This window comes from Taudactylus pleione, unplaced genomic scaffold, assembly GCF_031769625.1.
Source record: "Taudactylus pleione unplaced genomic scaffold, aTauple2 ptg000110l, whole genome shotgun sequence".
Classification (NCBI taxonomy): domain Eukaryota; kingdom Metazoa; phylum Chordata; class Amphibia; order Anura; family Myobatrachidae; genus Taudactylus; species Taudactylus pleione.
In genome coordinates, this window is record NW_028284512.1 from 2262655 (window position 1) to 2288427 (window position 25773).

At 44.2% G+C, this 25773-nt stretch overlaps 1 pseudogene; it reads left to right on the forward strand.

The window, feature by feature from the left end:
* Positions 1-24086, forward strand: part of LOC148525171 (uncharacterized) — a 48764-nt pseudogene extending 24678 nt beyond the window's left edge.
* Positions 24087-25773: the final 1687 nt, after the last annotated feature.

A 25773-nucleotide genomic window follows, 5' to 3' on the forward strand; every position in this document is an offset into this window, starting at 1 on the left:
GCAGTTAGAAATAGAACATAACCCGCTATACAAGGGTCTTCACTTGGTTCAAATCCCGACAGCGGCATCCCGGCAGCAGTGACAATCCTGATCGTCGAGAGGTAAGTATTCACTAACCTATTCTCCCCCCTAACCATCCCTTAGGGGTGTCTAACCCTAACCTCCCCCCAAGTGCCTAACTCTAATCCTCCCTCTAAGTGACTAAACCAACCCCCCCTTCCCCGCTGCCAAACCTAAGTCCCCCTGGGGGTGCCTAACCCTATCCCTCCCTTCCCATACCCTAAACTAAATCCCCCCAGGAACCCTAAACCTTGGCCCTCCCCCCGCTGCTGTCCGCGCCCGGCTTACCTGCGATCGGTAAGCCGAGTGTCGGTCTCCCGGTGTAGGAAAAATGACAGGCGTCAGGATTTCGACGCCTGTCATTTAGGGGTCTATTTACTAAGCAGTGTTAGGAGAAGTGAAAAGTGAAGAGTGAAAAGTGATAAGGTGCCAGCCAATCAGCTCCTAACTGCTATCTCACAGGCTGTGTTTGAAAAAATTACAGTTGGGAGCTGATTGCCTGGCACCTTTTCACTCTGCACTTTTCACTTCTCCTAACACTGCTTAGTAAATAGACCCCTTAGCCCTTGTAGGTATTAGACAGTCGGGAAGCCAACGGTCGAGATTCCGTCCATCAGCTTCCCGACTGTTTCCCCTATGTATGTTGTGTTCTTGTCATATGTTTGTGAGTTTTTCCTCCTCATGAAATTTATACATTTTTTAGTCATAATAGTATTAAAAGCTACGTATTCATTTTTGTGTAAATTACATTTATGTATGATGGACTAGTCCCCCACCAAAGAGAGTACTTTCTACTTTCCCGCTTGTATTCTCATATACTCTATCTAGTCTCATGGGAGCACCTCAGTGAACCACTTATATAAATTATTATCACATTCATCTATCACAAGAGTATATCCATCATCCTCATTTATTTTTTCATACTTCCCTTCATAAGGTCATTTCTACTGTGCTCATGTCAAACCCCTCATTTCCCCATCCCCACACATTTCTCATATGCATTTTTATGCCAGATCAAAAATCTGGAAAGTCCCACTCAAAGTGTCTGCCCAAACACATGCAATTGCTAATAATGTGTGCCTAAGGGTTCCCTGATTCAGTGGGGGACACTAAGCAGTAGCAGCAGCGACTTCTGTGGCAACCAGTGGCGGCTCCTAAGATGGGGCTGCAGCACAGTCCAAATTTCAAATAGGGGAGCCACACCAACTGCCATTTCAAACGCTGCCAAACATAGATGGCTGAGACTCACTGGCAGTTGGTGTGGCTCCCCTATTTGAATTTTGGACTGTACTGCAGCCCCACCCCTAGAGCCGCCACTGGAGGCAACCGTCACTGTGAAATTATGCTAATGCTATAGCCGATGGGCTGTCTGTTGAGATGCCCACCAGTTACGGCGCTAATCCGCCATGTTGCACAAAGGTGCACCATCGAGCGGACATTGGCCACAACATCACTCTTCCGATGCAGTCCCTTACACTGGCACGTCCCCGACATGCCCGCCATCATGACCCACCCCTCTGTCACCACACACAAATGCCTGTGCAGTTCCGATTTGCACTCGATGGTGGTAACATTGGACGCTTGCGCATAAATAAAACATTTTGCGCTTGTCACCGATGTTTTACTTATGTCCAACTCTGACTCAGGCCCTAAGCTTGAAAAACTTCCCAAATCGATGACAGTAATACTTGCGTCCGGGATTGGCTTGCTTTCATTTTATATTACTGTGAGATTCTGAGTGCAGGGAGTGGAATCGACCGGTTGTATGTGGAAACACTAATTAGTGTGAGTGGTTCCCTGAGGGCCCCTTAAAATTACTTCACAAACTTTATAATCCATGAGATGTGTATTTAAAGAAACACAATGAAAATACTAATTTTGAAAGCATAAAACAGATGCTACTGTATGAAGCTTTTCCTTGCTGAGTAAATTATTGTTCTTAAAGCGCGTATCCAGTAGACGATATGCTCCATGAGCGATATTGTCTAGTCTTTGCCCTGCAGTGCCAGGCTCAATGTCATTAACGACATTGAGCATCCACACTAAACGATATCATTAATGATATCATTCAGTGCCGGCACCCTTCCTCATCCCCATTACTTGCAGAACCTAACAATATCGTCAGGTTGCCCTGCAAGTACGGGTGATGAAAGATATCGTTAACCACCAGTGGGAGTGGGCATCGCTGGTCGTTGACGGTATACACACTGAAAGGTATTGCGGACAATGGGCCTCATTCAGAGCCGCTCGCTAGCGGCAGTACGCTCGTTCCGAGCGATGTTCGCACATCTGTGCATGCGTACGGTTTTTAGTACGCATGCGCGAACCAGTCAGTGCGGCCGAAAATCGTTTGTACGCTATATAGCGAGTGCCTGCTTTTTTGAGTGACAGAATGAGGCATATGTGGGTGGTAACAGGGGAAGGTGCTTGAAAACGGGGGAGTGGAATTCGAACGCAGGAGTGCTTAAAGGTCAAAACGGGCGTTTTAAGGGAGTGCATAATTAATACAGCAGCGTCATTGACCACGTCACTTGTTTTTTTTTAACTCAGAACTGCTCGCAAAATAGCAGTTGAAAACACCAACCACAAGAATAGCGAGCAGTTCATACGCTGTACGATGTACTCGATTAATCTAATAAATAGCGGACATGACGTATGGTGCATGCGGCCAGGGGGCGTTTTTATCAAATAAACGAGCGTATGTTTTGCTCGCTCGTTCAGACTTAGAGGTGTGAACAGACTGCAATTTGCGAACGGATCATTTGAATAGCCACCCCTTGTTTTTGAACGAACGACCGCAAATAGAGAACGGCTCTGAATCAGGCCCAATAAACGATAACGATATAATTCAAAATGTCCACTTTATCGTTTAGTGGATACGCGCCTTTAAGGCATAAGAGGTGCTTTGCTCAAAAGTTATGACTGCATATTGGTAAAATGTAGAGCACAATAATACATAAATGGGACTTTTAAAAATGTCTAAAACTATGAAAACAAAGATAAATAATCATTCAGTATTATTTTGCTCTAGGAAAAAAGTTTATTTAAATTAATAAAGCATTTTTTGTGCAGTTTGCCCCTACAATTACTATCCTGCTATGGCGATTGTATCTACATTTTCTGTAGGCTGCCCCTGCACCTTCATTTTCAGCAGTCTGCCCCTGCTATCACTATCCTGATATGGGGATTTCACCGGAGGCACCTGTCGACCAGCTTCTAAGCTTGGTCTTCCCCCGGCATTAGCCAGCAATAATCTTTTAGTAGATAGGGTTGGGAGAAGTCCTATCTTCAGAGAAAACTCTTGTTTTTGCATACCTTTAATAAATGAACCCCTTAACCTCAGTTGTTGGGTCTCCATGTTACTGCAGATAAGTTTGTTTTCTATACAGACAGGGATAGCAGGGTGTAGTGCACTCTTGTTTGTACTGTATGTTATAAATGAGATAACTTTATGATTATGCACAAGAATTTGAAAAAGTACATTGTAAAAACACCCTGATGTCATTTCATTATTTCACTGCCAGGCCTTACATTGATTCACTACCCAATCAACTTAAGTCAGGGCCAAATTTACTCTACAGAAAGGAGTAGCTGAAATATCAACTGAATGATGTAAACATGGGAGATCCGTTCAGTGCCTGTTCTGTCCCTGCAGAACAATAGAAGTGAGGAGAGATGTGGATGCTGTAATAGTTATATAAGTATGCAGGCCGGATCATGGCCAGATTGAAAGAGGAAAAGTAACTCTAATGGTGGGTACACACTACACGATATGCTCCCTGAGCGATATCGTGTAGTGTTGTCCCCGGCAGGCTGTGCTCAATGTCGTTGAAGACATTGAGCACAGCCGCTGAACGATATAATTAACGATATCGTTCAGCGCCGGGCTCTCTCCCCCATTCCCTGACATGCAGCAACCTGACGAGATCGTCAGGTTGGCCTGCATGTCAGCCCGATGAACGATGATGACGAACGACCCGCGGGAACGCGCGTCGTCGTCATCGTTCATCTTTTTGGGGTTAAAAATGGACGATAAAGTGGACGACTGAACGATAACGATATCGTTATCGTTCAGTAGTCCACTTTATCGCCCAGTGTGTACGCATCTTTAAATATACAATTATTTAAGAAAAATAAATAATAACAGCTGATTAAAATACAATGTTACATTTCAGGTGAATGTGCTATTTAAAGGAATGAATGGAGTATACAGTATATAGGTCCCTTTGGGCCTTCGCTACTTGTGTGCCAAGCAATGCATAGGGACATAACAGCATAGTAGGGGCCTTAATTAGGTTTATTAATACACAAATTGTAATTCTCAAAATAAACTTCAATTGTGCAATTTTCCATGACTGTATGTTGCCTTTATGTAGTAGACATTTTAGATAAGATTTGCTTTTGAGAGCACTTTTTTAAAACACTTTTCTATAGTATCTTAAGTCTGCTGTTCCAATTAGAGATGCCAGGCAAATAAGACATACAGTATAAGACACTAAGGGCCTGATTCAGAGCCACTCGTAAGCGGCAGCTCGTTCGCTCCGAGCGATGTTTGCCCAACTGCGCATGCGTACGGATCGTTATACGCATGCGCGAACCAGTCAGTGCGGCCGAAATTCATGCGCTCGCAAAATAGCGAATGCCTGCTAATTTGAGTGACAGGATGAGGCGTATGTGGGTGGTAACAGGGGAAGGTGCTTGAAAACGGGGAGTGGAGATCCGATCGCAGGCGTGCTTAAAGGTCAAACGGGCGTTTTATGGGTGTGCATATTTAAAACAGCAGCGTCATTGACCACGTCACTGGGTTATTTTAGAGCCAGAACTGCTCGCAAAATTGTGGTAGCAAAAACCAACCACAAGAATAGCGAGCAGTTCATACGCTGCTCGATGTACTCGATTAATCTAATAAATAGCGGACATGACGTAGGATGCGAGCGGCCAGGGGGCATAGTTTCCCAAAAAACGACCGCAAGTTTTGTTCGCTCGTTCAGACCTAGAGGCGTGATCAGACCGCAAACAGCGAACGGTTCATTTGAATAGCCACCCCTATTTTCAGGACGAGCGAGCGCTAATTGCATCCGGCTCTGAATCAGGCCCTAAGAAGAATGCATAAAGGACCTGATTCAGCAAGGATGCCGCAGGCCGCAGGAAGCTTAGCAATGTGATCCTTACAATCATGCAAATGCAACAGGAGGTGTATGACACCCCCTGCTGCATTTGTGATCCCAGTACTGTGACGGAGGTCGCAGTGCTGGGATCGCCATCGCGACCATCGGCTTACTCAGGCTGGCTGGCATGCGAGCCCGGCAGACTGTGTACGTCCACGCAATCTCTGGGATGGCCACTCCCAGAAAATGGGGCGAACGCAGCCCGTTTCCGGGAACACTGGCCGCCCCCGCACTGCCCCTTAAATGTCTCTGCCTGTCAATCAGGCAGAGGCATTCAAGGGCTAGCGTGCATGTTAGCAGGCCCCATTCTGCATACTCGCAGAATGTGTCCTGCGCATGTGCAGATTCCCGATAATCGTGAATCTGCGTTCAGCCGAATTAGCCCCTCACTACGGATCGCTATTCTGCTTATACGCATACAATGCAGTAGCAAAAACCAACGGTGACATGTAAATGTTTGCATTCGCATTGCGATCGCAGCCTGACATAAGGACGCCCACTTCCCCTTACTCACATCCATATACTTGGCCAACATAGACAAACATCGAGTAACATCGGACAGTTAATGAAGCCCAGACCTTACTCAGGAATTGCTTACTTTAGCACACGCTATGAGGCCTCAGGCGGTATCTGGTATCGCAGTGGCTAATTTATGCACGCCCCTGCAACGCCGTTGAAACGTACTGGCACACCTGTGTTCGCCCGACCACCCCCCCATTACCACCCATAAATGACACTTCCTGTCAATTACTCTGCCATGGGTCTGCGTATCCTCTGTGATCGCTGTCCTGATCGCAGTGGCTAGTTTGCACACATGCACTGAGATGCATAAACATGCGCAGTACGCATACGCAACAATCGATTGCATGCGTATAAGCAACTGCGTTCCTTGCTGAATCCTAGCAATCTTTATTATCCTTGTCCGTGTATTGTATTGTATTGTAAGTCGCTGGTTAATTATTTGTTTATGTACTTTGTAAGGCGCTGTGGAAAACTTGTGGCATCATATAAATAAATAATAATAATCAGGCCCAAAGTCTCTTAATCGTTTAGATGTATGCTGCATGCCTGCATTTTAACAACTGAAGGCCAGTTTTAAATTTCTGACTTTAGCAGCAGATCTAACAACTGTTGTTATAGTCTATGCAACAAGGTACAATTCCAGACCGTTCCAAAGTTATTTGTGTATTACCCATATCCCCTTTTCCTAATTGTTTTGACTGTCTTTATTAGTCATTTCTGTATTTTCACTACTGCACTGCACAGGGTTAGGTATGAAATCCCGGCTCTCGGGATGCCGCTGGCCAGAATACCGACAGCTGCATCCCAACAGCCAGAATCCATAGGGAAGGCGGGTAAGTGTTCCTAACCCCTACCCTAACCCTCCCTCCCCGGTGCCTAACCCTAACCTATCCCCATGTGCCTAAGCCTAACCTCCCCCTCCCGCACCCTAAACCTAACCTCCCCCCTAGTGCCTAAACCTAACCTCCCCCTCCTCACACCCAAATTCTAAACCCCCCTCCCCGGTGCTTAATCCTAACCCTCCCCCTAGTGCCCAACCCTAACCTCCCCCTAACACCCTGATAATTACCTTCGGGATGCTGGCGGTCGGGATACTGGTGCCGGGATCCCGACTTGTCGGGATTTCGGCGCCGGTATACAGACCATCGGCATTCTGCACGCCGAGATGCCGACTACATCCACACTGCACAGTATGGTGAAGGGTAAGTCACATATATGCCAATATAACCTGATGTTGACTCAGGGTCTGATTCACTACCATACGCAACTGCGGTTATGCACGCATTCGGTCGATTGTTGTGTATTGCGCATACGTATGCATCGCAGTGTGCATGCACGAACCAGCCACTGCAATCAGGACTGCGATCTCAGTGACTACACAGATCCATCGCAGAGTGATGGACAGGAAGTGCCGTTTGTTGGGTGGTGATGGGGACGCAGACGTGCCAGTACTTTTCAACGGCGTGGCAGGGGCGTGCATAAATTATCCAGTGCAGTGGCCTACGCAGGCTAAGGCCTGATAGCGTGCATGGAAGTTAGCAATTTCTGAGTAAGGTCAGGGCTTGTGCAAATGTGTGTGAGGCTACGATGGTACTCGATTGTACCAATGGTTTTGCAGTCTTGCTAAACAGTACAGATGTGTATGGTAAAGTGGGCCTCCTTATTTAGTGCTGCGTATAGCATTGAAAAGCAAGGGGCAGGGCTACAAAGATGTGATTGTGTCATTATGCCCCCAGACACACCCTCCTCAGCAGAGACCCATGCTCCTCCACCCCCAAACCCGCCCACCTTTGCCAAGCCCCACATCCCGCAGTGCTGACCTGAAGCAGCCAAAAGGTCAGCAAGTATGGGCAGAGGGAGGATGTTGCAGTATTAAAAGAATTTTGAGAGTCATTACAAGGCCTCTTTGTTGACTACATTGTGTGCTATTTGGCCATGGTTGCAATAGCAATCAGATAACATTCTGATTTAAATACCAACAGGTGTAGTGGAATAAATATATTCTGTTTTCCATTGTAATTCTCACAGAAATGGTGGAATGACAGAAGTTATTTGAAAAAGGAAACAATATTCTGGATTGGTAGCTCAGACATTCATGGATCCTCACAAACCTCGACTCCTGTTTGTCTCATTAATGAGAAATTAAGGTATGAGCCTTAATTGTATATGTATAACAAATACATTTGGCAGTGGCATCCCTCCCTGTGGTGTCACCCGGTGAGGGGACAGATTATGTGTGCGCGGCTAGGCCGCCAAAAAGGGGGCGTGACCTCGTGCACAGGAGCGTGGTCACATGGGAAGGGGGGCTTGGCCTCGCGCCCGAACCCCGGGGGTCTCTTTATTACTGGGGGGCATGAGTGGTGCCGGAGGTGCGGACTGCCCTGTGTGCAGTGCCGGTCGGCTCCCTCACAGTTATCAGGAGCCGAGTGCAGCACACTATACAGTGCAGGACCCAACTCCTGTTACTGAGGGGGAGTCTGCACCTTGGTGTCACCCCTCGGTGGGTGACACCCAGCTTCGGCCCTGACCCCCCTTGTGATGACACTGACATTTGGTATTGTTTGTCTGTATTTGTATTCAAAGTAATTAAAACTGTTTGGAAAGAGTTAATATCGGTCATGTTTTATTCTAAGGATTCCACAAATTATGTTTCCTAGATATCCGAAATGGTCTTTGAATTCGATTTTTGGGGTTTGGTACATAGGGATCAGATTATAGTTCCCATTGATAATAATGGGGACTGTGATCTGTAGCACTAATTAGCCTTCTGCAAGAGATTTCTGTAAAATCTCCTAAATTAAGTTATTAGTACATAGCAACAATTCATAACATTGTACAGAAACTGCAGTTTCTACATCATTTTATGAAAAAAGTTTAATAAATAGGCCCCTTAAAGTCTTACTTCATTACGGGATTCGGTCAATATCCTGGCAAAGGGAATGCCGGCGCTTAGAATACCGGCACCGGAATCCTCACACCTGTCATAATCCCGGCGCCGACATCATGACTGCCGGCATCTCGAAGGTAAGTAGCTAGGTAGGGGGAAGGTTAGGGTTAGGGGCTACGGTTAGGCACTAGGGGGAGGATTAGGGTTGGGCACCAGGAGAGAGGGTTAGGTTTAGGTAGCGGGGAGGAAGGGTCAGGGGTAGGAGAAGGGTTAGGATATCTATTGACAGGTGTCAGTATCCTAACCCTGTCGGGGTGCTGGCGTCGGGATTTTGACCGCTAGGATCCGGACCGCCGGCATCGCGTACTCAACCCCTTCATTACACTCCTGTTTTATAGATTTATTTATTCGATTGGTAGATGGAAACATTAATATCACGTTTTATCAAAGTTACAGTAGAAAGTCAGAGTAAGCTCAATGTATCTTACTGTCACTATATAATTGTCGTTTAATCGATGCATTGTTGAATAATTGCAATGCCTTCTAGTAGCTAGCTGGAACTAATGTGAAATATTGTCTGTTAGATTTGTGTTTGCAGAGTGCACCTGGGAATGTCCAGGACGTTAACGATGATCCAATAAGTAACTGCACTTAATATTTTGCAGGAATGGACTGCGGAATGCCAGACAAACCCAGCCTGAGCAGGAGGCAAAACGCCCACCTAGCAACAGATCCATTGATGTCTCAAAAAGGGAAAAACATTTAGGGCTGACAGGTGGGTTAAATATTGTACTTAAAAACAAACCATTATTGTTGATATTCTTAGACATGCATTAAAACAGTAAGTAAGCTGTGCTACCTATTATAAGTGCATGGTCATTATTGTAAAGCAAGCATGTTAATACATCACTTTATATCGGAATTAAGGAACTCTCCAGCAAACAGTCCTTTGTAACAGACGTTAGTTTTTACAATACAGCTAAAATTAATTTTTGCATAAAAGTTTTTAATTTTTAAGGTACTTTTCAAAACTGTGGATATATATATATATATATATATATATATATATATATATATATATATATATATGAGATAATGCTGTAGAAAATTTGTTTCTCTAGACTGTTAGGCTGATGAAACACAGAGGAGGTGCTAAATATTATTTGCATGCTGCAAAATACTGGGCACATAGGGCCTCATTCAGAGGCGGTCGTAGGATGCAAGCGGTCGTTCTGAAACAGGGCGGCCGCTTGCATCCTGAATGGTCGCCTCCATGTCGGTCGTTAGGCTGTGGGTTAATACCCACAGCTCTAACGACCGCTAAGGGTGATGGTCGCGATGGTCAAGACCATCGCGACCATCGGGGCTTACGACGAGACTCTAAGGTAGGGTCTCGTCAACCTTAAGCCCCAGGGAGCTTCCTGCTCTGTTTGAGCAGGAAGCTCCCCACTGACATCACTGATGATGTCAGTGGGGCCGCCCCCAAACGGCATGCGTTCCGATAGGAACGCCTGCGTTTGGCCGGGCACGCCCCCGGCCCGCCCAGCAAACGGGGCGAGCTGTCACTCAACATCGACAGCTCACCCCGTCTGCAACGAGACCCCTAACGACGGATCACCCGTCGTTAGCCGGGTCTCGCGCATGCGCACACACACTGGAGCAACATCGACCCGGTCGCGAGCTCGTAGAGCTAACGACCGGGTCTGAATAAGCTCCATAGTGCGGGATGTAGTCATCATTACGACAGGATGCCGACTGTCACCATACTGACAGCAGTATCCCGACCGTCAGAATACCAACAGATTGCGGAGGTATGTATTAGGGTTAGGGGGAGGGTTAGGGTTAGGCACTAGGGGAAGGGTTTGGCAGTAGGGGGAGGGTTAGGGTTAGGCTGCAGGATGGGAGAATTGAGTTAGGCTGCGTTATGGGTGGGTATGGGTCTTGACCATCGCGACCATCACCCTTAGCGGTCGTTAGAGCTGTGGGTGTTAACCCACAGCCTAACGACCGACATGGAGGCGACCGTTAAGGTTAGGGGAAGGGTTAGAGTAAGGGTTATAAATACTTGTCGGGATTCTGACTGTCGGGATGTCGCTGTCTGTATTCTGACCATCAGGATATGGGCTAATTGTAAGTCTTAGCAAGTAGTATTATCTCATATAAGTTTTTGGAACTGCCTATTCAGCTGCATTTGCAGGACTGCCGGTCTGGATGGAAGTGCTCTGGGGAAAGAGTAAAATTATCGCTTCAGAATTCAGTTTACTATCTCTTTATTATCGCTCCTTCATTCATTTCAACTTTTATCAACCTCTCTCTAAATAATACTATAGAGCAAAGCCTCACTTATGCATACTTGCCTAGCCTCCAAGGATGACCAGTAGAATCTTGAATTTCGGAGAGTAGGTCAGCCTCCAATATCCCCAGTGAAGTTCACAGTCCAGTGGCTTGATTCATGCTCCTTGGTGATTCATAGTCTGACCCTCACTGTGCCATGGCACAAATTACGGTATTGCAATGTGGGAGTGGAGCTGCCATATAGATGTGCCCTCATGCACCTCGCATCTATATGCCATATGGTTCAAGATACCGGACATGACTGAGGAGCTCCGAGAGGAGTAGCATACCATATTTGTCTTTACATTTTCCATCTTATGCGCATCACAGAATCAGCGAAAAGCCAGTCACAGTGTACCAGAGATGCTTGCCTGCGACTTTAACCACACAGGAATAGGTTTTACACACGTTCAGAGATTCAGATTAAGCACATCGGAACTTGGCATGAGGAAAACTGCGGCTGCTAATACTGGAGCCCATTTGCACAAATTCACACTCAGTCACACACAGATGGACAAGTTTTGCAAAGCACAATGGTCTGCATACACTAGCAATGCAGCTTTGTGGCTTCCAGTAATCCTATTTGCGTGAATAAGGCACACATTTCAGTAAAATGCCACTTGGCATGGCCGAGCCGCCCAGGACCTGACACGCTGAGAGGGACTATTTGGAGCGACTTGAGCCACCGTGTATGAGGACCCATCTGTAGTAGACTGATATAAGACATCTGGCCATATAAAGGGATCATGTAAAGATAAATGGCACAGAAGCAGTCACAAAGATCACTAAGGGGACGTTTGAAAGAGCTGCAAATTTTTTTTAACAAGTAGTTGAAAGTGATTGCTGGTATTGTGTGAGTGTATTCAGTATGTGCTGTGTGCTCCAGGACTCCCTTCAGCTACAACATCACAATATAAATACAAAAAGGTCTACACCCCATCATCAAAGCATCTTGTATTCTCCCATTGGATCTCTCTACACTTTTCTTACCCCATCTCTTTCTCTCCTTCTTTTACCCTCTGTCTCTCTCTATCCCTCCCTTGTGTCTTTCTCCCATCATATTCAGTTACATTCCTGATCACACCGCACCTCATGTCTTAATCTTTGCCAACATGATCTTGCTGAGACTGCCACCCCTGGAAGAATGGCACACTCATAGTTGGGTGGAAGTGGGCAGAATGTGGGAGAAGTGCCTACACTTCCGGGGGGGTTGGGGGTTACCTGAAAAGTCGGGAGCCTCCCGCAAAAACCGGGAGGGTAGGCATGTATGAATTAAACACGTCCAAACATGTCCAAATTACATGATTTTAGCTGGGGTTTTTTTTCAATTTTTTTTTAAATACAGAACCAAAACCAAGAAGATGAATCCAGATCCAAAACCAGAACCAAAACACAGGGTTTTATTAGTACACAAATGACCAGATTTTTACATCACCTCTGCACCATTTATAATGGCAGACCTTTTACGACATAACTTATATAAGACAATCATTAGGCTCCAGCGAGCAGGGTGCAGGTAGTAAGCGGTACTTGGAGATTACATCATCATCAACCAATTTTAAAAGAGCATAGGTATGCTCCCATGAATGTGCACAGCTGACAAATATCATCTCCACTTTTAACATGCTGATACATTTTGTGACTCCATAGGGAGATGTACTAAGCCTTGGGGATAGTTAAAGTGGAGAGAGATAAAGTACCAACCAATCAGATCCTAACTGCTATTTTTCAAACACAGCCTGTAAAATGACAGTTTAAATTTGATTGGTTGGTACTTTATCTCTCTCCATTTTATCTCTCTCAAAGGCTTAGTAATTTCCCCCCATAGATTATTTACAAATAGAACTCAAATAGTCTAAAATTTTATCTATACCAAGTACGGTTCTGTTTTCCCCTCACAGACCCCCTTTTTTTTCCACACAAAATAACTATGTAGACTAACTAAGTTATTGGACCAGGATCCTTTCAGTCTCTGCCCCCTGCTCAACCCCGTCCTGCCCTCCATTCTGTCAGATTACTTCCCCTCTGTTGTTATGAACCCTGCCGCTCCCCCACTCACTCCCCTCCCCCTCTGTCATTCTGTCCCGCACCCATCAAACACCCACCCACGACACCCACCCCTCTGGCTCCCATATCTACATTCTTCACGCTGGCTGTTCCTCTTTCATGTCTGCCTCCCTTGCAGTGGAAGCAGATGAGGCACACGCCCAGGCTTCCACTGCACTCGCATTGAGGAGCCAGGACAGACCTTACACAATTATTATGTATATTTCTGTTACTGCAGCATTGTATTTTTGTATTTTCTATGAAGAAAAGGTGCCTGTACTCACATAGGGGCCTGTTCATCATCACTTAATTTTCACAAAAGCAGGTGATAATGCACATTTTTCAGCTGCAATTGTAAAAATTAAGTTATCGTATCGGGCCATTCATCAAGTAGGTAAAGCAGGAGATATCACAGATATATCCTACTTACCTTCCTCTTGCGGAATGGCCTGCTGTCCCCATACACTAGTATCACAGATATCTCCTACTTACCTTCCTCTTGCAGAATGGCCCGCTGTCCCCATACACTAGTATCACAGATATCTCCTACTTACCTTCCTCTTGCGGAATGGCCCACTGTCCCCATACACTATTATGGGGACAGAATTCTTCAAGCTCCGAAAATATATTTTCAGAGTTTGACTGCGGGAGCATTCGCCATCTTCAGATGGCGAATGCTCCTGCTCCGGCATCACAACCCGCTTCTTCCCTATGGGAAGGAGGTCTGGGTTGCGATGAGGGATCCTTTTGGACCCCTCTGACCCTGTCCGGCTCCTTCCGGCGAACGTTGGTGCTCTTGTGCGCATGCATGACCTGTAGGTCGTGCGTGCGCAGTCCCGTCACTGTTCTGACAGGAGCAGTGAAAAGATTCACTGCTCCGAAAAGGAGCAGTGAAGAGGCTCTCGGGGACAGCTGATATCGTATGGAATGATGAATTGCTCCGGTGGCCGCTGCGAGTCAGAATGTTAATTATCGGGATCTGTTCAGACCCTGATAATTAACACCATGAATAGGCCCCAAAGTTACAAGTTGATCCAAGATTTAGTATCTTCCACACCCTGGATAAGTGTGCGGAGGCTTATTTTATTCAGTTATCAAATGCTTAAACTGATTTCTTCCCGTTTCTGGAACTAGTTATAAATGTGCGGAGGCTTATTTTATTCAGTTATCAAATGCTTAAACTGATTTCTTCCCGTTTCTGGAACTAGTTATTAGAATTAAAAATTAGACCAAAAAACAACAACAAAAAAAGGTGCCAGTATTGTGTGTACCCCTGAGTACCACCACAAAAAGCACAGGTTTGCATAGTACTATAGATGCTGGTTTAGTACATGCACTGTGGCTTGCCGCTTAGTTTACTAATAACGGAAAGCTTTAAATCCGATAATGCCTTAACATATATTCTCACATCTCCAGCAACTAGTAATGACATAATATATTACATTTCTGTGAGTGTAATCACTGCACTGTCTTCTTGGGCTACCAGGAGATTAATTAAATGTTCAGTTTGTTAAATCCTTCATTTGAGTTGGTTCCATTTTCTCACAGTGACTGATGGAAACATCTTTCTCTGCCGTTCGGTTTTGGGATCCTAGCCCAGAAAAAAGGCCAAGCATTTCATCCCACAAAAACTTTTACTTTCCTCTAAAAGTAATTGTGGTTATCCGTTAAATCCTTTGAGTGGCATTTTTCCCACAGTCGGGAAAGTTTTCCTCCTAGAATAGTTACTAACCCTAGATCATAAGCTATCTCTTATTTCAGACTGAGATCACCATGTGTTTAGCATCATGGGGGGGAGATGCTAGGAAATACTTTCAGGTCCTTCATGTTGTTTGAAGTTTTATCCACTGGTGAACAATATCCCTGTTACAAAAGGAGTTAATATAATCCAAAGTGCCTTGTGCTAGTAGAGGAAGTGCTTTTTTTAATTACATGTATAAACATTGCTGGCATATAATTTCACACCAATACCGTATCAAATGATGTTTACACGTTGTGACATTAAGTTATATAAATGACAGGAATGAACTAATGTAAAAAGAAAAAAAGGTTAAATTGAAGCGAAATTGTGAAACATTAATCACATAATCACCGGTAAATAAATAAATATATATATATATATACAGTACTGTGCAAAAGTTTTAGACAGGTGTGGAAAAAATGCTGCAAAGTAAGAATGCTTTCAAAAATAGAAGTGTTAGTAGTTTATTTTTTATCAGTTAACAAAATGCAAAGTGAATGAACAGAAGAGAAATCTAAATGAAATAAAAAATGAACCAACCTTTGCCTTCAAAACAGCATCAATTCTTGTAGGTACAGTTGCCCCCAGTTTTTGAAGGAACTCGGCAGTGAGAACTAACCACAGATCTTCTGTCTCTTCATGTAATCCCAGAAAGACTCAATGATGTTGAGATCTGGGCTCTGTGAGGGCCATATCATCACTTCCAGGACTCCTTGTTCTTCTCTACGCTGTAGATAGTTCTTAATGACATTGGCTGGTTTCTGCCAGTTCTGACCTGATTTCTACACCTGCCTAAAACTTTTGCACAGTACTGAAAATATATATATATATATATATATATATATATATTTAAGACGGATATTCAGATCGGCACTCAATCCAACCAGAGTAGCATGCCCAGGTGCCTTCTGGAATGGAGGTAAATACAAGTAACTGGAAACAAATAGCGGCACTCAGGGACTTGTGAAAAAATACAAAAGTGTATTGCAATCAATACATGATCCGACGTTTCGGGACTCGCACGTCCCTTAATCAAGGTGTATACATATAAAAACACTTACTGACTTTATATAGAGAGAAGCCACCGCAGCGTGCTCACACCGGAGAAAGAACCGGAAATCACTCACCAAGTTGCCGTCGCGGCCCGTACTGATGACGTCACAGCGCATACAGCGTCCGGTCACTATGGTGATCGGAACGCCAGTAGTGTTAAGTGTAAAAATTTCTGCACATAATTCACTATTTCAACCCATATCTGTGTTTCTTGACAACATACTTCAACCTCTAATTCTAAGACAAGATGGATATATTAAGGACACCACCGATTTCCTTAAAGGATTAATGGATATTGATATGGTCCCTTCAGGGACGATCTTATGCACAGTGGACATATGTAGCTTGTACACTAGTATTCCCCATGTACAGGGCCTAACGGCCATGAGGAACTTTTTGATACGCCCGTGTTAAACCCTGCTATTTACCTGGGTTGGATTGCCGGGTCACTCAACCCGGCGATCCAACCCTCTCCCCTTTTACACCAAGGAGCTGCCCGGGTTAACCCTTCAAAAACCCGGGTTTTAGTTCAAGTGTAAAAGGGGTATAAGAGATGTGTGGGTCCGGTTTTCAGAGAACCGACAACAACCAAATTTTGGGGTACCGAGTCGAAACGAGTCCTGGTCGGATCTTCCCTGCCGTAACTCGGATATATATATATATATATATATATATATATATATATATATATATATATATATATATATATACAGTAGAGATGTGCGGTTCGGTTTTGCTCAGATTTACTCGGATATGTTCGGATCTTAAAAACGGCATCATATTGGCTATCCGGCTGTCACGTGTTTTGGATAGCCAATAAAAGACAACCAAACTAATCCAAACTAACGATGATTTGGCGATAAGAACCAAGTAAAACCGAACCCGCACATCTCTAATATACAGCAAATGTAATAAATGTATATGTGTGCGTGCATTTGTTTATACTTCTTGGTGATGCCCTCATGACTGTGTTTTACTAGATAATACATGACACTGATACATAAATGCTTGTGTACCTTACTTTAGCAGTTGAAGGTGCTACCTACAGCCTTCAAGAGAGGCTCAACACTCAGGAGAGATTCTTCTCCCCTATGTCACGGCCCAACCTCCGCCAAATGATTGCTGTCACTGTGTTGAAACCTGAGATTGGGGAATTCAGTGCAACCTACCATAGTGATTTTCAACATTTGACACCAGGTGAGCTATAACAAGAACCTCACTAATATGACTTCGGCTTCTAAGATGATGCAATAATGAAGTGCATGTGAGTAATATAGTTATAGGGACTTTAAAAAAAAGTATATTTAATGAATGTCCTTTTGCTGAATTGATTGGTGCACGTATTCTGCCGTTGGTACTGTTATATTGCTAGCTTTTCATTAAAAGTTTTTTTTTACTTGATTGAGCAATCAAAAATAATGGGAGACCCTCACCCACAGGCATATTAATATATTATTTACTTGAGATTTTTTTGTAATTGAGATTATAACTACAGCAAGATGCAGTATCACATAGTAAACCTGATTTCCCACTGTTACAGAGATAGAATGATAAATTGTGCTTTCATCAATGCATTACTGCTTGCATAATTTAAGAGCTGATTCAAGCCATCCATTTAGAGATCTACTGTACACTACAACAGACATTGGCCATGGCTATAATTAGCTGGCACATACTGTTATGTTAAATTGGCCTGCTGGGAAATGGGAATTTTCTGTTGTGTGTCTTGTTAACTCCAGAATAATTCTAATTATGAAAAGGTTAGGCTTAATTACTGCATAGGATATGTTACATAGGATCTAATAGTTACAAGAAGGAAGATGATTGGAACATAAATGTAAATGGTGTGTTATATTCTATTTTATGGAATGGGATTGAAATGCTGGCGCCTGTTTAGCCGACAGCGGATGCCCGACAGGATCAAGATCCCGACAGGGGCAGGTAAGTACCCTAATCCCCCCTGTCCTCCCCTAACCCTCCCTTAGTGGTGCCTAACCCTAATCTCCCCTGTTAGTGTCTAACCCTAACCTACCCCAGGGGGTGCCTAACCCTAACCTCTCCCTCGGGGTGTCTAACACTAACCCTCCCCCGTAGGGGTGCCTAATCCTAATCTCCCCCCCCAAAAAACATAACCACTAGACTCCCTAATCCTAACCCTCCCCCCCGCTGCTAACGGTAAGGGCGCCCCGGACTTACCTTCATTCAGGATGGCGTCCTCGGCGTTCCGGTGTCGGGATTATGATAGGCGTCGGTATTTAGATGCCTATCATAAATCTCTAGCCGGCATTCCACTGTCGGGATTGTGACCGGCGCCCTTGCGGCAGCCGGTCACATGACTAAATCCCCTATTTATATATATTTCATGGAGGCAAACACTGTTTTTCTCCACAGTGCTGTGCCTACCCACACTCAGCCATCCAGCATATGGGGCAACAATGACTACACCCTGTTAACAACACCCATACTGTCCTAGAATGGAGCAGCACTCTGTACTGGGGCTTATTTATACTTCTGGCCAACTCTGCATGGGTTGCAATTTTGTTGATACGCCCTCTAACTGCACCAGCATCTTGTTTGTCCTGAACGGCACCATAAGTCTCAGCATGGTAGTTCCTCTTATTATGTTTAAAATTAGAGTGTGCGGTCCAGCTCCTTCCCCTATGCCCTCTACTTTGCCTATGTGAGAATGCCCTGTTACAGCCCAGATCATACTTGCCGACATTCTGGCTGCCAGGAGGGGGCAGCCAGATCGGCACGATGGAGGATGTCTTGGCATAAGGGGGGCGTGGCGGGGACTTGACACGGCATTGGGGGCGTGACCGCTTGATCACGTCATTGTGGCCCGACCCTGTTACACAATGCCGAGATTACTTGCATTGTGAGGCAGGGGACGGGGTCATGATGACGCGAATCAGCGGGGTCCGGGGGTAGGCGGCAAGCTGGGAGACTTGCCCACTTTTCCAGGCAGCCGGGAGCACCACCCGATTTTTGGGAGCCCCACGCCCGTTCCGTGAGAGTCGGCAAGATGTGACTGAAATACACATACCTCTGTATCGCCTTTACTTGCACATGCTCAGTCCAGAATACGCAGAGCTCCAAACCACACAGGATACGCTCTGCAAAGGCGCGTACGTTAACGTTCATGTGTGCATCAGCCCTAATATGCTCAGTTATATCTCAGCTTGCCAAGCATTTTCTGTGTAATCACCAGAATCTACCATGTCGCTCACCTACAGGTAGGTCAAATGGCAGAAGTACAGATCCCAGCAAACAAGATATAGCACAGGCTCCATTCAATTTAAACCCTCGGCTACTAACTGATGTACAAAAATCAGAGACAAATAAATTGCACCTCTACCTCCCATCTGCTGATTCCTATGAAGAGGACGAATCTGAAACTGCCAGGTACATGCACTGGTCTTTACACATTGTCTGTTCTTATTTACTAGACTGACCAATATTTACCTTATAATAGAGTGTAACATCTGAGTTTTGATTTTGTTTAATACAAATAAGGTAAATTTAGTTTTTTTGCCTTTTTTGTTTTTACTACTTGTCTTACTTGGGCAGCACAGACGGTGTAATGTTTAGCATTACGCCTCACAGCACTGAGGTTGTGGGTTCAATTCCCATCACGGCCCTAACTGTGCAGAGTTTGTATATTCTCCCTGTGCTTGCGTGGGTTTCCTACGGGTACTCCGGTTTCCTCCCACACTCCAAAAATATACAGGTAGGTTAATTGGCTCTCACCAAAAAATTAACCCTAGTTTGTATGCGTGTACATGTGATAGGGAATATAGATTGTAAGCTCCACTGGGACAGGGACTGATTTGAATGGCTAAATATTCTCTGTAAAGTGCTGCGGAATATGTGTGCGCTATATAAATTACTGGTAATAAATAATAATAAATACAGCATCTAAGTTGTGTTACTGTTAAACCCAAATTCGTTGATTTTTATACACTACACTCCTTCCTTGAATGTGCAGAACTATTCCCATATCCAGGAAACCCAGGCTTCCAAGAAACTCATGAAAAACAGAGAATTTGGAATGAACACACCACAGATTTGTATGAGCCAGAACAGCTGACAATGTCAGACACTTTTTGTTTTTTATAAACTGACAACTAGTAGGAGAACTGCGCTAGATAAATTACAAACCCCCAGTGAGATACTTCAGTGTCAACAGGAACATAAATTAGTAAAGAGGAAAATCCCAGGGAGAACAAGAAGGGCAGACATGGGGCAGTGGAGACAAGAGAATAGAAGGTGATAGATAAGGCATCTGAAGACAAAGGCAATGGACAGGCATTAGTCATGAGAAGGAAAATAAAGGAGGACTGATATAAATGATTGTGGCCCTTACGGTAGTTTTGCTGTTTCTAAGCACAGCTTGAGTAAGTCAGCCCCAGGAATGCCATCTAAAGGTTCCTGGCCCATACTGCTATTACTGTGCTGCATCTGGTATTATACCACTTCCACTTATGTTGTTCAGTATGCAGTGGTGTCCCTCCCCGCTATTGCACCCGAACCCTGCAACAATTGGGGAACTACGGTGGAGGGGGGGGCCCAGAGATGCGAACTGCATCCGTGGATCACTCTGCGGGCAGTGCCGGCTCCCTCACTGTGTCAGGAGCCGAGTGCTGCACGTAATGTTACAGTGCAGCACCCGGCACCTTTCACTGAGGGGGAGTCGGCCCTTTGGTGTCACACCCAGGAGTGGCCCGCAACCCCCTTGTGACGTCCCTGTCAGTATGATTTATGCCATTCTCAGTATTTATTCTTACTGTGTATGTATGCATATCTGCCTATTACTACATCTGTACATTTGTATTGTGTTTTATAATTTATGGGTCCCATCTTTTGACACCCATATGATCTGACATTTGGTAAGCCAATAAAGCCATCCTACAGATGTGACCTCATACATCTAGCCTCAATATGCCACGCAGCACGACTTGCTTGGTGTGAGTGAGGCGCCAGGTCCCATGTAACTCTGCTAGTGTTGGATGTCTGTGCTGATTAATTTGATATGTGACTGATGTATATCTGTCTGCACCTGAGTCTGTATATGAACCACAACAGAACTTGAAATGAGAAAAGCTGCGGCCACTACATTGTAGCACTTCGTATACAGGTTCAGAGGGATTTATGTAATAGGGCGTGATCTTCTGCCATTGCGGGAACTCCTGCGAGTCTTCCCACATTTTTAAAGCGGCAATCATGTTAAAGGCAAAACCAGCTTAATTTAGCCTTTAAAATTATTGCTGCTTTAAAAATACGGGAAGACACGCAGGAGTTCCCGAAGATGCAAAAGATTGCACCAAGCCCCAGAGACTCAGTCGCGCACAGATATACAGGTGTCACATATCAAATTAGTCAGCACCATCTGCTGGTGCATCCTAGTTGCATCACATTGCAATTTAAAAACATTTTCGGCAAAAAAAAAATGAAAAAAAGGCCTGGCGAGTCTCACGGGACCTGGCACACCAAGATGGGCTTTTCGGTGCGACTGCAGCAAAGATGTGTAAGGACACATCTGTATGCTTCCTTTTTGGTACCTGATACTGTAAAACAAGCAGCTACTCCAACTAATTCAGTTAATCTGGACACGAGTGGTCTGAATTACAGAAAAATAAGAATTCAATGTTAGAGACCTTCAGCATGAAAAACCAGGACTGCACTAGGAAAAACAGGACACTTGCTGGATTTATTTCTCAGTATCTTTTCTTTCTTTCTATCAGTGTCGGACTGGGGCAAGTAGGGCCCACCAGGGGAATGCAGTGGTAAGGGCCCATTTTTAGGGGGTGTGGCCAGCCACCAGAGGGGTGTGGCCAGCCACCACAGATGCTTGACCAACCATTAGGTGAATTTTGTGTAGTTTCTATAGAAGTGCACCAAGCACCCATCTATATCAGTGGTCCTACTCAAAGAGGGAACTTACCGTCTAATAGAGTAACAATGTATAATTCGAGAGTACAGCCAGGGCCGGTGCTACCATTAGGCAACCTTACACAGCCGCCTAAAGGGGGCCAGCCACTGGAGGGCACCGCTGACTCCACAAAAAATGAATGGCATAATTCATGGCTGAGTGGCATATAATGAATTTGTGGCACAGCTGTGTGGCATATTATGAATTGGCGGCAGTGTTATGAGGTGCATTATGATTTTGGTGGTCTGCTGTGTGTAATATTCTATATAGTATATTATGAATTTGGGACACTGCTGTGTGGCATATGATAAACTTGGGGGGCTGATGCGTGGCATATTATGAATTGGAGGGAGCAGGGGCGGTTGGTGAAATGTTGCCAAGGGCGCCCGGAAACCTTGCACCGGCCCTGAGTACAGCCTGGAACCTGACCCCTAGAGGAGGTGACAGGCCCTCTGGGCCAGTCCAACCCTACTTTCTATGTATGTATGAGTGGGAAATCTTGGCTCAATGGTCTTTAACATATTGGACTGATGACAGCTATATAATATGCTGAATTTAATTCTCACAATCTCTTCTTACTTTCTATGTATGAATATGTGATAAATTTTGGCCCACGGCGCTTTATAGCAAATTGGACAGATGAGAAATCCATATAATATCCTGTACTATATTTAGAGATGAGCGGTTCGGTTTTGTTAAAAACTGAACACACCCTAGCTCCCAGGTCAGATCATTTTGGGGTTCCGAGTAGACCAGAGTCCTGACTCGCAAGTTCAAACCTCAGATCTGAAAAACGGATCTCACATATTTTTTATTGCATTTAAATCCCTCCCTTGTGATTTCAGGTGCTGTGAGGTGGTCAAAATTGACTGGAAATGACTGATAATAAACGTTACTGATGTTAATAATACTAATGGAACAAAAACAGGTCAAAGTTACATGGTTTTAGCAGTTTTTATACATTTTTAAATAAAAACTAAACTGAATCAAAACAGTTGAGGGTGATTTTGCCAGAACCAAAACACGACGATGATTTAGAAGCAAAGCCAAAAACAAAACACATGGGTCTAATTATAGTCTTTACTAATGAGTGCTTTCTATGCTTTCCAATATGATTTAAGGCTGTGGCTTTTGTTATATCATTACCAATTCTTACTTTTTTTTATATTATTATTATTATTATTATTTTGGTAATTCCATTAAAATATAGCACTGGTCGAGAGACAGTAATAGTTTTCAAAGAATAAGTCACGCTGGTGTCTGTTTGCATTATGAGTCTAAATTGGTATGTAATCATTATGTTGACACCATGGTTGAAATTTCTACATTTATAATGTCAACTTGGTCATTATGTCAACATTATAAATGTCACAGTCATAATATTGACAGTACATGTCAGCGTTGGGTTTAGGGTTAGGGCTTAAATACTGTAAACATGCTATGTCGACATGCGCAATGTCGACATGCTGTCCATGCCGACATTGTGCATGTCTGAATTTAAATTGTCGACATAACCTCAATGTTGACATTCTGCACTTCACCTGTCGACATTAGCTACACAAGTTACTATTTGCAATAACCTTTCACTCTAATTTGCATGGGCACCACTGATGTTTAAGAACTATTTGTGGACAACTTATTTTAAGCTGCGCAATGGGTGACAGTTTTTGTACAAACTCTCCTGGTAATAGTTAGGACAAACAACATTTTTTAAATTTCAACTTCCCCTACGTACATTTACTTTGTAAATCTATTTGCAACTTTTTGACTATTTGTAACTAATGTATTACTCTCTCACAGGAGTAAGAAACACGTCTCAGAAAATAATGACACAAGAATTTTCAAAAATATTTCAAAGCCGGACCCACGAAAGCCACTGCCCTTGCACCCTTCAAGACGAGTGATAGATAAATGGACACCATGCAAAGAAGCTCTAAACACAGCTAAGGTCTCTGTACAATTCGGTGGAGATAATAAAGGATTTTGTTTATCCCCCAGTAGGGGGTATTTGCTGGACAAAGCCAAAAATAGGTTTTCTATATGTGAGGACACAAACCACAGGAATTGTACCCAGAGATCGGCAAGTAATATAGGATACAGGTTAGGGTCTTATTATACGTTCCAGACAGCAGAGAGTTCTGAGTATGGACTTAATATCAAGTCTCTGAATTTAAACAATGATAAACCCAAAGGAACATCATTATCCAATCAGTGCAGGGGACTGCAAAAGGGAGAACATTTATCAGAAGGTCAAGGGAACATCCAGTGATTGAAAAGACAAATGTAAGATGTAAAAGTCAACCAGACATTTTAGATGTTAAAGAAAGATGCGCATATCTCTAAAATTCCCCAGATAGTTATCATTCCAAGTTCTGCGAGTATGAATTACAAAAACAGGTTATTTCATATTTTTTTAGGTCTTCGTAGATGTTTTATACCTCATCTCATTCTGTTAAGCATTCCAAAGTTGATCAATAATGTGTAATGTTACACAAACTGTATGGTTTATTATCTACAGTTACCATACATAGACAGACAGATAATATGTACGAGGTGCATTTGGCAAAACACAGGTACGTATATTCTAAAATGTAAATTCAGCTCTTGGGTTCTCAGAAAATGCTATTTATCTGCACATTATGAAGTAAAAATACATGAATAAATTAGGGGTGTGCACCGGCCACTTTTCGTGTTTTGTGTTTTGGTTTTGGATCTGGATCTTTCTTCGTGTTTTGGATCTGGATTGGTTTTGCCAAAACCACCCTTCCGTGTTTTGGGTTCTGGGTTTTGTGTTTTGGATCTGTATTTTTTTTTTAAAAAGCATAAAAACAGCTAAAATCACAGAATTTGTTGGTTTCTCTGCTCCTATGCTATTATTAACCTCAATAACCTTAATTTCCACTCATTTCCAGTCTATTCTGAACACCTCACACCTCACAATAGTGTTTTCATGTCCAAAAGGTTGCACCGAGGTAGCTGGATGACTATGCTAAGCGACACGAGTGGGCGGCACAAACACGTGACCCATCTAGGAGTGACACTGCAGTGGCAGACAGGATGGCAGTTAGAAAAACTAGGCCCCAAACTGTACATAATGCAAAGAAAAAAAAGAAGTGCAAGATGGAATTGTCCTTGGGCCCTCCCACCCACCCTTATGTTGTATAAACAGGACATGCACACTTTAACAAATCAATCATTTCAGCGCCAGGGTCTGCCACACAACTGTGGCTGAAATGATTGGTTCGTTTGGGCCCCCACAAAACAAGCTGGCAATTAATGTGTCCCTGCACAAACTGGCTCTACGGAGGCAAGATGTCATCCTCATCCTCCTCATCCACCGATTCCTCACCCTCTTCAGTGTGTACATCCTCATCCTCACAAAGTATTAACTCGTCCCCACTTGAATCCACCACCACAGGTCCCTCTGTACCTTCTGGAGGCTGGTCTCCCTGGAAGAGCTGATAATTCATTTTGATGAACATCATCTTCTCCACATTCTGTGGAAGCAACCTCCTACGCCTTTCGCTGACAAGGTTCCCGGCTGCACTAAACACTCTTTCGGAGTACACCCTGGAGGGGGGGCAACTCAGGTAAAATAGAGCCAGCTTGTACAGGGGCCTCCAAATTGCCTCTTTTTCCTGCCAGTACAGGTATGGACTGTCTGACATGCCTACTTGGATGCTGTCACCGATGTAATCCTCCACCATTCTGTCAATGGTGACAGTATCATATGCAGTGACAGTAGACATGTCAGAAATTGTTGCCAGGTCCTTCAGTCCGGACCAGATGTCCAAACTTGGTCCTGCCTGCCCTGCATCACCGCCAGTGGGTTGCTTAGGATACCTAAGTTTTTTCCTGGCAGCCCCAGTTGCGGGAGAAAATGAAGAAGGAGCCGTTGACGTGTCACGTTCCGCTTCAGCTGACAGTGTGTTCACCAGCAGGGCTTTGCACCTCTGCAGGCTTGTGTCGGCCGGAAAGAGAGACACCACATAGGCTTTAAACCTAGGATCAAGCACGGTGGCCAAAATGT